The sequence below is a fragment of the Schistocerca serialis genome, chromosome 3 (assembly GCF_023864345.2).
Source record: "Schistocerca serialis cubense isolate TAMUIC-IGC-003099 chromosome 3, iqSchSeri2.2, whole genome shotgun sequence".
In the NCBI taxonomy this organism is placed as follows: Eukaryota; Metazoa; Arthropoda; class Insecta; order Orthoptera; family Acrididae; genus Schistocerca; species Schistocerca serialis.
In genome coordinates this window covers 249,926,128-249,938,205 of record NC_064640.1, presented here as the reverse complement: position 1 = coordinate 249,938,205, position 12,078 = coordinate 249,926,128, and the positions used below count along the sequence as shown (strand labels likewise).

General features: G+C 36.7%; 1 protein-coding gene across 3 annotated transcripts in view; it reads left to right on the top strand.

Moving 5' to 3' along the window:
* The first annotated feature begins 719 nt into the window (after positions 1-719).
* Positions 720-12,078, top strand: part of LOC126469998 (uncharacterized) — a 292,826-nt gene continuing 281,467 nt past the window's right edge. The window contains exons 1-2 of one of the 3 annotated variants that reach the window (XM_050097456.1): positions 721-994; positions 2,374-2,434. The gene's annotated coding sequence lies outside the window, so the exon portion shown is untranslated. Of the gene's footprint in view, positions 995-2,373; positions 2,435-12,078 lie in introns of all 3 variants that reach the window. The other 2 variants (XM_050097458.1, XM_050097455.1) reach the window with 2 other exon arrangements.

The window sequence follows — 12,078 nt, the reverse complement described above, 5'->3', positions numbered from 1 at the left end:
CTGTTGTTACCATTTTGTTTGCATCTGCATCGCTTTGTCAAGGGATCTAAATGGTTAGATACTTACCATTTATCTACTTAAATGGGCTAACAGTAACTTTTTTCGACATTACACTCCAGCGCAATTTTACAGATTCTGTGTTATTCTAACACATTTTCTCATAGTTTTGATGTTGAGGTCGTTGCACAGTGCATTAATTAAAGAATGCTCTAAAGTATTGATTGTGGACCATTATTCCTTATGTTCTTCATAGAATAACAAAAATCTGTTTCTTTGTTGTCACATTTTTCTCTGCGTATTGTGTCATTAAAACTTGGAACTAATTCAGGGTTAATTACTCTGAGGCCTGTTTTCTATAGAGGATTGTACACAATGTGCAGCTAACAGACTTCTCACACTTTTAATTTAACGGTTTACCAGTATACTTCGTGATCTTAGGCGCGCTACTGCATTTCATCTGCTGAATTTTGCTTATGCTGAGCCTGTATTAACGAACGTCACTGTGTATAAAACGATTTTTTAACAAAGGTGATTAATTTATTGCTTCTGATAAACTTCAGATTCTTTTGGAGCGAGTTTACCAGTAATTATTCTGCAATAAAGTATATGTTCCCGCTGTAACGCGCGCTGGTGACCGCCTCACCGGCCACCTGAAGAGACTATACTCTCAAACCGGTTTTGAGGGTAGCTACAGATTGGCAGCGGTGTTGTATCTGTGGATACAAATTTGAAGCGATGCTCTGTATTTTATTATTCTTTTTTTTTTATTTTCGCTGCCCATTTAACTCAGCTAGAAAAACATAATTTGGTGTAGACTGCATACTGGTACTAGCGCAAGTGAATTCTTCGTTTATGTTAGTCCCAACAGGATAAGGTTTCTTTGTCTGGCTTTCGCGGTATTTCAAAGTCTTTGTCGCCATGTTGAGAAAGGTTCTACGCTGTGTTGTGTTTTAGCGCGGTGTTCTGATGTAGCTACGACGTTTGTGTCAGCCAGGTAATACATTTGTTTTTTTCCGAACTATACTCAATAGTTTTATTCATTTGTTTTGCATGCTATTCCTTTATTGGATAAACGCTGTCATTGGCGTCATAAGTATTGACAGTGGCTAGCTTGATTTTAGTTACGGTTTTGCCCGCTGATTGTTTTTAAATTCAATTTTTGTTTATGATTACTCACGTTTTCGTTCAGAAACAGCTCGAGCCTCTCTTCTGTGTGTCGCGAATTATATATGAATGTAATAAACATAATAAGGGAAAAGATACTCATTATTTTTAAGAATTAAACTTCTCAGTGACAGCGTAAGCGCAATATTTGTAGTCAACGTAAACTGCGGATAATATGTTTTTAATACTACTATTTTGCCGTTGATTTCTATAATCCATCACAATTGTGTTTGTACTTTACATCCATTAGTTGAATTATTACTGTCACCGAAATGAATCGCAATATAGCGTACCTTCAATACAGAAGTATACTTTGCAGGCAGTTTCTTTTAAGGGTGATGACAGTATTGGCCGAATAATTATTCACCTTGATTCGGTTATTTTAGAGTACGTCTGGGTTGTTATGCTTGTTCTGGGATTTTCTTAGGGAAAACTCAAAATATTTTTTCGTGAGATTGATCTATGTTTTGCTTCTGTGTAGCGGAGTAGAACTGTTAGTAAACACGTTTGTTTTGGACTTAACATAGAACACTTCTATACAGGACAAGATCTGTAAATTACTTTTTGATTTTGTTGTTACTATGAAGGACCTTTCGGCGCCAGTTAGTCGTATACTGTTTGGAGGGGGGCGGGGGCGGCGGCGGCGGCTAAGTAAATGTTTGAGCAGCAGTACAAGCAGTTGTTGATTCAGCAATGAGACATTGATGTAATATGGCAGTCACACAGTTTATTTTATTTTTAATCGATCTGGCTGCAGTATATTTAGATTATTTACGCAGTCCAGAAATCAAAAGGAAAGCTACAGAACTTGCAGACTTGCTACAGATGAGCGACTTCTCTTCATTACATGTGACCAACACAAATTTTTAGTGCTAATTTGTGTTTCTATTGAAGGTGAAGTTTCATCTTACAGAAAATTATATTTGTAGAGACTGTGAAGAGCAGCTGTTAATGAGATAGTTCCATGTTATATTCTCGTGATTCGTATGCTATACTGCCGTTAGTGGTTTTCATCGGCCGATGTGATTTCTAAGACACGAGTTTGTCGCGCTTTCATATTATTAAATTTAATCTTGGGAACATGGGAGAGGATTGTTTTAAGTTATTGGTTTTGTTAACAGGTATCACTATGCGTCTTTAAACATGCTTGTACTTACTTTCCTTTCCACTTTGAGAACAGTTTTGAAACGTTAAATTTTTGTTTTGCAGTAACCATGCACTCTTTTCTGAGAGCTTTATATGCATTTGCATATGGAAACCCTGTAACACAGTGAGTAAATTATTTCGATTTTTGCAGAACATGTGGACTTTTAAAATAATTTTAAAAATCATCAGTTATTCAGCAACTAGATTGTACTTGAGTGATATTTTATTCATTCTGAGCCCATCTAAAGGATTGCGAACAAGTATATTGAATGAATAGGCTTTTATACAGCTGCTACAGATACTGTAACCATGAAAATAAACAATGTACATCAGTGAGATGTTGTGGTTTTAAAAATAACTATGTGTATGTATATATTGGAGTTTTTACATACTTAGTCAAAAGGAGCTGTATTGTAAAAATGAGAAGTATCACAGTTTTCTTTCTTTGTGAGAAAGAGAGATTGTATTGCACTGTACAACTGACTAGACATATTATTAAGAGGCAGTCAGTTTCAGTCTTCATTCCATACTGTACTTTCAAACCAGCAGCCATCAGAATATTGGCTAACACTGTGTGAACTGATTATATAAGTGTATTTTTTGTGATAATAATTTTGTATTTGAATTGAATGCTTAAATTTATTCTGGGCAGTTGTGCAACATTTGTATCACAGAGGTGTTGATGAATACTTGACAGAAACTAAATTGATGAGAATTTGTTTAAAAAAAAGAATGATTTGTGTTCTTTAATGGTTTAAAGATGACAGATTTGTATCCTTTTCCCAAGACACAAAACAACTATTTTGATCCATATATTTCAAGTGATACGTAATTGCTGATGTAACTATTTGAGCAATGTATTCGTTCCATTTCAAATGTGTGTAACCTTCAACTGTGTGTTGCATACGAGAAAGGATGATCAATATAATAACTTTTAAGACTGGTGTAAAATAAATGTTAAATTCCATAGTCGTGTGTCATGGAATGTGGTCAGTGCATGGTACAAACACCTACCTTTCCCCTTTCTCTGCAATTTGGTTGTGACAACAGTCTGTTTTGTCATGTAGCCTGAAGTTATATTGGAGGGTGACAATTTAGTTGAGAGTTGGTGAAGACAGTGAATGTGAATTTGGTATAAAGATCGTAGTTACAGACTGATCTGTAGCATATCCCCTTAGCAATGTTTGCACCATATTTTTATATTTATTTGTTGATCTAAGATTAATTTCCCAGTGCTGCAGGATTATCATAATACAATGAAAATAAATAGTTCAAATATATGTACATAAAATATATAACAAAATTTTTACAAGAATAGGACAGCTGATCGTCCATGGCCTTGCTGAAGGAACCATAGTAACGTTTGTCTGAAATGATGTAAGAAAACTAAAATCAGGATGGCCGGATGACCAAACTCCATCTTCACAAGTATGTGGTCAGTTTCTTAACAACGCACTGCCTCATGCAACTTGCACAGTATGACATACAAATAAAAAATAGTTTTGCAGTGTTTCTTCACATCTCCTTACACTATCTCTGCACACAGTACAGACACTGTACTGATGACCCTAGCACCATGAACTTGCTGCTCTACCCCTTGCACACTCTTCAGTATGTCGGCAAAATTGATCCCACGCCCATAAAAGTGCTACTGTGCCTAAAGCACACCTCCATGCCCTCCCTCCAACCTGCCTGGAAAACTGAGTCAGCATCCTCCCATGATGAGTGAGGTGTTAAGCTCAGGAGAATGTCAAGACATTAGTATTGGTGCACTTGATTACTTTGAAGTGTGTGATAACCACCTGTATATATAGATGCATAAAATGAATTAAATTTTCTGTTGGTGCTTCACAGAACATGATTATAATATTAAAAAGGAAACACTTCCTAATGTTCTGTAAAATTATGTTTATTTGTCCATCTGAAGGTGGCCTAAGAAGCCAAAAGCTTTTTGTGACCAAATAAATATAATTTCCCAGAACATTAGTAAGTGCTTCCATTTTAGTAATATATTTTGTCTCCTGGGACAGTTTATTATATAGTTTTAACAATTCCTCTTTTGTTATAAATGCAACAACAGCAAGGAAAATTCAGAAAAAAGCTGTATTACATGATAGACAGATATGCAGCAAATATTTTGGTACCTGTTATGTATGTCTATCAAAGATAAATTATGAAAAATGCTTTTTTTTTGGGGGGGGGGGGATGGGCATTATGTACCTCTTGTGTTTGAATTTTCCAATATAACTGTTTGATCAACTGTCATTGAGGCAATGAGTGTTTTGCATTGTGAGCCTCTCTTGGGGGAGAGGAAGGTATGGTGTATATTATTTTATTCATGATAATGGTGGTTAAGGAATCCAGTACAAACTTTATATGGAAGTTGGCATTATTATATGGGGGAGGGGGGAGCAGTCAAATGAAATCCAAACATCCGCCATACAAGACCATGGAATGGATGCATTCAAAATTAACCCCCACATGTGTTAAAAACATTCGTCCCATTGGGAAATATGACGATCAGTTCCTGTTTCATAGAATGCGGTCAGTTACTGATGGATCTACAACCACACCCACTCTTGCACTTCCTCGTCTGACTGAAACCAACTTCCACGAATGTCTTTCTTCAGGTTGCCACTGATCGGGGCTGTATGGAGGAAGTTGCAGTGTTTCCCAACCAAATCACTTGGAGGACGTTGCAGTGCCTCCGAACCAAATCACGTGGTCTAGTTTCTTGTGTAATAGGAAAAGAACCTGCAGTTTAATGATGAAATTAAAAATAAAGTAGGCGTTTTAATACGTAGAAATGGAAATATGACAAATTTTTACTGCTTGGACTGGAAAACCTAGAGAAGCTTGGCTTACTTTCAAGAAATTTTCATTTCATTTTCGTGTATCCAGAACATTGCATTTGAGTATTTGGACACAAGGCATTAAGGTTTAAAAAGGTGAAAATTAAACTAATATGTATGTGTTACAGTTACTTTTATTTATTTGGTACCTAGGTTGTTGTTAAGACACAAGACTCATGTTCATGAAGAGTGATATTCAAATTCTTGCTAAGCTATAATCATTTCCCTTTTTTGACATTCCCGTAAGATAGTTTGGTTGACTTTCAGTATGATTCTTTTATTGAAGCCGTGACATATTTCTTCCTCCCCGTTTGTACACTGTCCCAATGTACAATCCTGATGTCATTGAGGTGTTAAATTCAAAGTTTGGTTCTTTCCCTTAATGTGTATTATTACTTTACTGCTTTTACGACTGCTTTTAATGGAATAAGTTGGTTTGCTCTGTTGAACACCACTATCAAATGGCTTGGTATTAGTATTTTGAGCATTACTTCAGAACTCAGTTTATTTAACCCAGTCTTTTTGAGCAAACAACAGTATGTACAAAATAACCAGTCAGATTAGAAAAAGGATATAATTGTGTAAAATTTCTCTTTCATGTAACTTGTTTCTTTAAGAAGAGGAATATATTGTGCATTTCTTATTTTATTGCTTTTTTTATGGAGGCTCTGTTTTAATAGTGCTGCTGTATGACTTTTCATGAATGATTGGCAATGAGGGCAGAAACTGTAGTTCTTACCAGAAGTAGCAGTTTTTCACTGAGTGATCCTCTGAAAATTATTCAAAAAACTCAGTGATATGCAGTAGTAGTGCTTTTGTTTCTTTCTTGCTGCTGATAATTTGCATTTGTTTTGTTTTTCAAATTTGCTGTCTGACATGTTGGAAAAATGTACAAGAAATATCACTTGCAAAATTAACACATTTCTTATGGGGATATGGACCACAATCCTAGTCAAATCTGTTTGTGGGAAGATGTGGGCCACACCAAGCACTGGGCAAATTTAAAGTTTTGTTGTGTATGATCTTGGAAATTTACCCCATAATTTCTTTTTTGCTGCATCCCCCCCCCCCCCCCCCCCCCCAGGCACACACAAGGTTTGTAAGTTTTAATGGTTATCATTTTAATTTGATTAGCTCCTGTGTATTTTTGACAATGAATCTACCGCAAGTTTCATCAAAGAAGTGACATTTCTGTAATCGACTGTTTAAGTTGCAGTCGCAATTTTAATACTGGTGAGTACTGGTGTCAGCCATTATTGTTTGTCTTCATGTCTTTTCATCTTTGTTACAGTGTTATGCATTAACATCACCATGTATGGCTGGCTCTATGTCCTGCATGATGACAAAATTAACGCTTTGCACTGTAAAAAAGCTGAGAGGAGATGAAGACGGCCGGTAACTGCTGAAACCTTTAAGCAATTGTTTTAAAATTACAATTGTGACTAAAATAATCAGCTTTAACTGTCCAGCAGTTGCTGCATCTCTTCACACATTGTCTTCCTTTATAAGCACTGTTGTGTCGTGAAATTTTCGATGTGTATCTGATCAGCAAAGACATAAGAATTATGCAGTGCTGAGTTAACAAACATAATCTAGATTTTGATTAATAAAATGTGGCGTGCCCCATGGTTTTAGAGGTTGGTTTTAGACAGTTGATGGCACAAAGATAAAATCTAAGTTTCTCTCAAACTCGCTATCAGATCTGAAGTGAAAGTGAACCAGGATACATACCTGCCATACTTATGCAAACATATGTTTAGAATTATTGATAAAATAACTATGATTGTCAGGTTGGAGGATTGGGGGTGGGGGTGGATGCTGTGTAGTACACACTGTGCCTCATGCTCACATTGTCAGTGTATGTCAGCCCCCAACCTCCCTATGTAAACTGCCTCATAAAGCTTGTATGTAGCTGCAGAATAAGCAACACAATGAACACTTGGCGTACCTGTCTGTTACCAGGCAACTTGCAAAAACATGAATCACAAAGTTGTTATAATCAGCATATAGTGTGAGGTGAAAAGTCTGAGTGGCACTGAGAGACTCTGTGTTATAATAAGTGAGATTTTACATTTCACAGATCCTAAAGATTAATGTCTAGCAGTATGTGGTGGTGACCCTGCACTGTCAAGTCAAGCAGTATCTTGCTTGTTTTTGTTTAAGGAAATATAATGAGTTTCTTTCATTGAAGAGACTGGATTGTAGGAGAGATGAAATTCCCTGTTAAAATATATTGTCGATTATACTCTAGCAAGGCTTCAAAATGTCATTGTCACAACATCAGATGTCTGAATGTTTTTGTTCTTTCCTTTGTAATTCTGAAAGTACAGTGAGGATATTGATCTGCTGCGTTGTCTTTTCATGCAAGGTATGAATACTGGTATTAATGCTAATTTACAGAAGTCAGACTAACAGAGCTTTATAAAAAGGAACATAAGAACTGCCTCTGGCGTTTCCTGTGATTGTGTTACCTTAAGGAGTGCAAGAACAATACCATTTGGTTACACTCAGTTTCACCTGTCAAATGCAATTGAAGGAAAAACCTTATTCCTTTACCATTCATTGGTTGTGTGCATTTTAGTTGTTATTATCGAGCAAATTGTTAAGAGGTATGTCATACTGATCCTGTTGATGGAACATCAACAGATGGCAGATCATGGAAAAAATTAATTATGCAGTGTTGCTGCAGAGACTTAAAGATTTTTGTACATTAGTTTGATATACAACGTTGCTTTCATTCTAAAGAGAATTTGTGACTGATGACTACAGTTCCTAATACCATGAGTATGCCTGTATAAAAGGACACTGAAACAAATGAGTAGTATTGGTCTGGAGTTCTTTGGTAAACTAAACACAGTTTTCAGAAGTAAGCTTCCAGTGTCTGAAAAGGACAGCTTACAGTCAGTGTGTATTACCAGTTTTGACTTACATGAGTGAGACACAAACATTTAATGAGGGTTATTGTTTCAAAATACTGGCATTGGGATGGTAGATGGAGTAAGAAAATTCCTTACTGGATCCAAAGAGGAGAGAAGACTAAGGCGATGACAACATAATGTGGGGTGAATGGATGGATATGAAAACATGCAAAAGCAACATGGTGGTTATCATATCGGACTGAAATACATTGAAAAACATTGAGTTGATTTTCATCCTCAAGTGAATGTCAGAAGGCTAGTGTTATAGTGATGGTAACCCATAGCAGTTTGTTGTATAATTCCTGCTGTTTTGTCTAGATTATTTTAAAAATGTGTGCCAGACATGGCCATGAGCTATTTACACTTCAGATAAATGGTGCTTGAACATTGACAACTGTGTGGTAGCAGCTCTATTCAACTTTCGTTGTTCTGCTTGGAAAGTTCCTGACTTGAAAGGCATACCCCTTTTCCCGTGTACTCTAGAGCGGTGGAATGCACCAATCTATATTACCTGGAGTCAAAATCTTTTACTTAACACAGCACTTAGGTGTGGTGTGACACATTATTGTTTAAAATGTGTGATGTAAGATCATTCACCTATTGGCATGTGTGTTCTTCAGGAGTTGGTAGTAATCAACTGTAAACTCAGATTTAAACAATCAGTTAGGTAATACCTCAGTAACAGATTGCACATATTTTTCATTTGGTGTGCTAACATCTAGTTCTTACTGCAGCTTGTGTTTTTTGAAATACCTTGTTTTTGGTAGTAATGCAGCTATATCTGAAATTTTGGTGACAAAGTCTTTTACCCTGCACTGTAGATTTATATATTTGTGAAAGGATAAAATAATAAACTTAAGCGATGCTGTGCAGTAATTATGACACTATGCTCATATTCAGGATGAGTGGGATTCAAATTCTCATGTGGCCATTGAGTTTCTTTTTCTGTCATTTTCCAAATTTGTCTTGAAGCAAGTGCCATCATCACTTAGGAAAAAAGTCACAGCCAATCTTGTCCCATTTCTTGCACTGAACTTTGCTCCAACACAGATGGCTGCTATCTGTTTCTATTCTTGCTAGATTTTCCTGCCAACTAGTTTTAGTAACTTATGAATTCTGATGATATTGCCAGTTTTGTCCCCTTACTAGCACATGTCTAGAGATGTCAAGACAATGTGACAAAAATCCATTAAAAGATATAAGCCTGTCATATGGATTATCATTAGATGGATATGTCTTCCCCCCCCCCCCCCCCCCTCCCTGGAGTGGTTCACTGAGTGCTCCCTACAGAAGGAACTTTGAAACTGTTTTATTAGTGTTATCAGTTTTTTTGTAATTGGTGAATTTTGAGTTTGGTTCAGTAAAAATAAAAGAAATATTCTAATTCTTCTTCTCAAGGATACATTTACTTTTGCATTTATGAAAAGTTTTATTTTTTAACCATTCTGTTAGTGCTTTAACTGGCTTTGTGAAAGGCAAGTAGGTGAGAAGTTAGTGAAGAGTTATGTTAGAGATGAAACTGAATGTGTGCTTTTAAATAATTTTGCAGCTATAAAGAATGTAGTGGGCTTGACATATGAATGCAAAGTAATTTCATCATTTTTATGCAAAGCTAGCAACTAATAGTCACTTCAGCTTACAAAAAATTGATGCAAACTTGAAATTGTGTTGTAACCTTTTATGGTAAGCATATAAACGAAATAAATCTGTTGATTGTGGCACTGAAATATCACCTACGTTGCATAGATACAACATTATTTCTTTGTATTCTAATGAAGAAGTATCAACTGTTTTCATATAGTTTGCTGTAGCCAGATTGTGTGCACATAGTGGTTCATGTACCAATTATGGGTTAGCAGGAATGAATTCCCTCCAACTCTAAATCTTCCACAAGCGAATGGTGTACGAAGTCTTTCTTTTTTCTCTTCATTTCTCTACCAGAGTAAGATTAAATTAAATAATAATTCCGCTTTTGCTATTTCAAAATTATCCTGAAAAAATGTTATCTGATAATACACTACTGATAGGGCAGGACTCATTCTTATTGAGAATACACACAGTATGTAGACAATGTAGTATGAAAATGTACAAAATGTGGCATACTATGTTCAAAGTCTGTCAACAGTCGAACTAATTATTAGATGCTTTTCGCAACAACTCATCTCAGGTTTATACGCAGTGCTGTAATTTTAGCTAGAATGCATGTGAAATATCTGTGTACATTATTTTTATTCTGATGATGCAACATGATTTGATAGTCAACAATGATCATGGTTGTGAATGTTTGATTAGGTTGCATTTGATAGCTGTAACACACATTTAATGATATGTTGTGTTAACAATGAGATGAGTGAAGGAAGAAAGCAATGTGAACCTCCTCGATGTTTTATCAGATACACTGGTCAAAGAGCAACTTGACAGGCTTTTCTGGTGGATGGGTAATATTTTTCACACCAACTCATCTCAGGTTTATACACAGTGCTGCAATTTTAGAGTACACATGGATTAGCTGTGTGTGCTATTTTTGTTCTCAGTTTCATTTTATAAGATGAAGTAGAATCCCATACTCGCAGCAGTGAAATTTCAACACCCTAGCACAGACCGAAGAGGAGACAGACTGCATAAAGTATGATTTAATTTTAAACTTTACAAGCTATTCAGTCATATTTGTGTGACAAAAGAGCGAAGACAACAGACTGGCAGAAGTTTGATCATTAAAAGTTTTGGAGGTTTAGGCTTTAGCTATGGGTCTAGCACAATGTTGCAACATTTTGACTTGGCTGTGACCTTAGAAAAATTTTGTATTCCTCTTCCTACAATTATAGACATAAACTTATCCCGCCTCAGCCCAATCATAATCAGTGTATTTCCGTATGGAGCAACAGATGCCGGCCGGAGTGACCGAGCGGTTCTAGGCGCTACAGTCTGGAACCTCGCGACCGCTACGGTCGCAGGTTCGAATCCTGCCTCGGGCATGGATGTGCGTGATGTCCTTAGGTTAGTTAGGCTTAAGTAGTTCTAAGTTCTAGGGGACTGATGACCTTAGAAGTTAAGTCCCATAGTGTTCAGAGCCATTTGAAGCAACAGATGACTACTGTTGAGACATTGTAACGTTTCACGATTTTACGGCGTCTTTTCTAGTAGGTGGTCACGACCAATGGCGGGTCTAGTAAACTTCCAATTTGTGGAAAGACTATTTTCGTGATTACAGTTATTTTTAGGTAAAGAATAAGCGCAGTCGTAAAACGCGGTACTGGTATTCGGAATGCCCAGTACAGCTTCAGCCATATACCAAAGTATTTCTTGATTTCAAAAAATTATTCACAAGTGAAAAATGGAATTTTTCCATCGTCACATTTGCAAAAGCTTGTCTTAGCTGTCGAACGTCAAAGTTAAGAACCACCACCTCACAAATAGCAAAGCACGTGTTCGGCTGTCGGGATCCTACTAGAGGAGGCAAATCCATGTGTAATCTAAAAGTTAATTTAATTTCTTGATATTTGCAGTGTGGTTCATACTTAGAAAGAAAGCAAGACAAGAGTACCGCGTTTTGCGGCAGCGCTTGTCGAGAAACAACCCTCGAAAGTTCATTGAAGTGGAACACGCAAAGAACACACAAATGTTACGAATGTGGGGAAAAGTATCCCGTTCTTACAGTATGACGAGTCTGTGAAGAAGCTGATAAGTAGGTCTACATAGAGTTCGCCAGAATTGCTTCGTACGGGGCAATACAACATAATCGAAATATGCCACTGGCTAATTTTGAAGTATTATCTGAGTATGGATAGATTGCTGCACACGCCAGTCATAATGTATGTGATCTACGAGATCGCCAAGAGATTTCGTTGGTGGTTGTCACACAGTTCGGTGTTATCATAAGGTCAGGTCTTTTCTTAGGGTTCTGGAGAGGTGTTCAGCCACCTGTCAAGACTGATGCTAGTGTTACCTGTACTTGATCCATTGGGCATTCAATAAGTGCGTATCAGGTAAGAAAATAA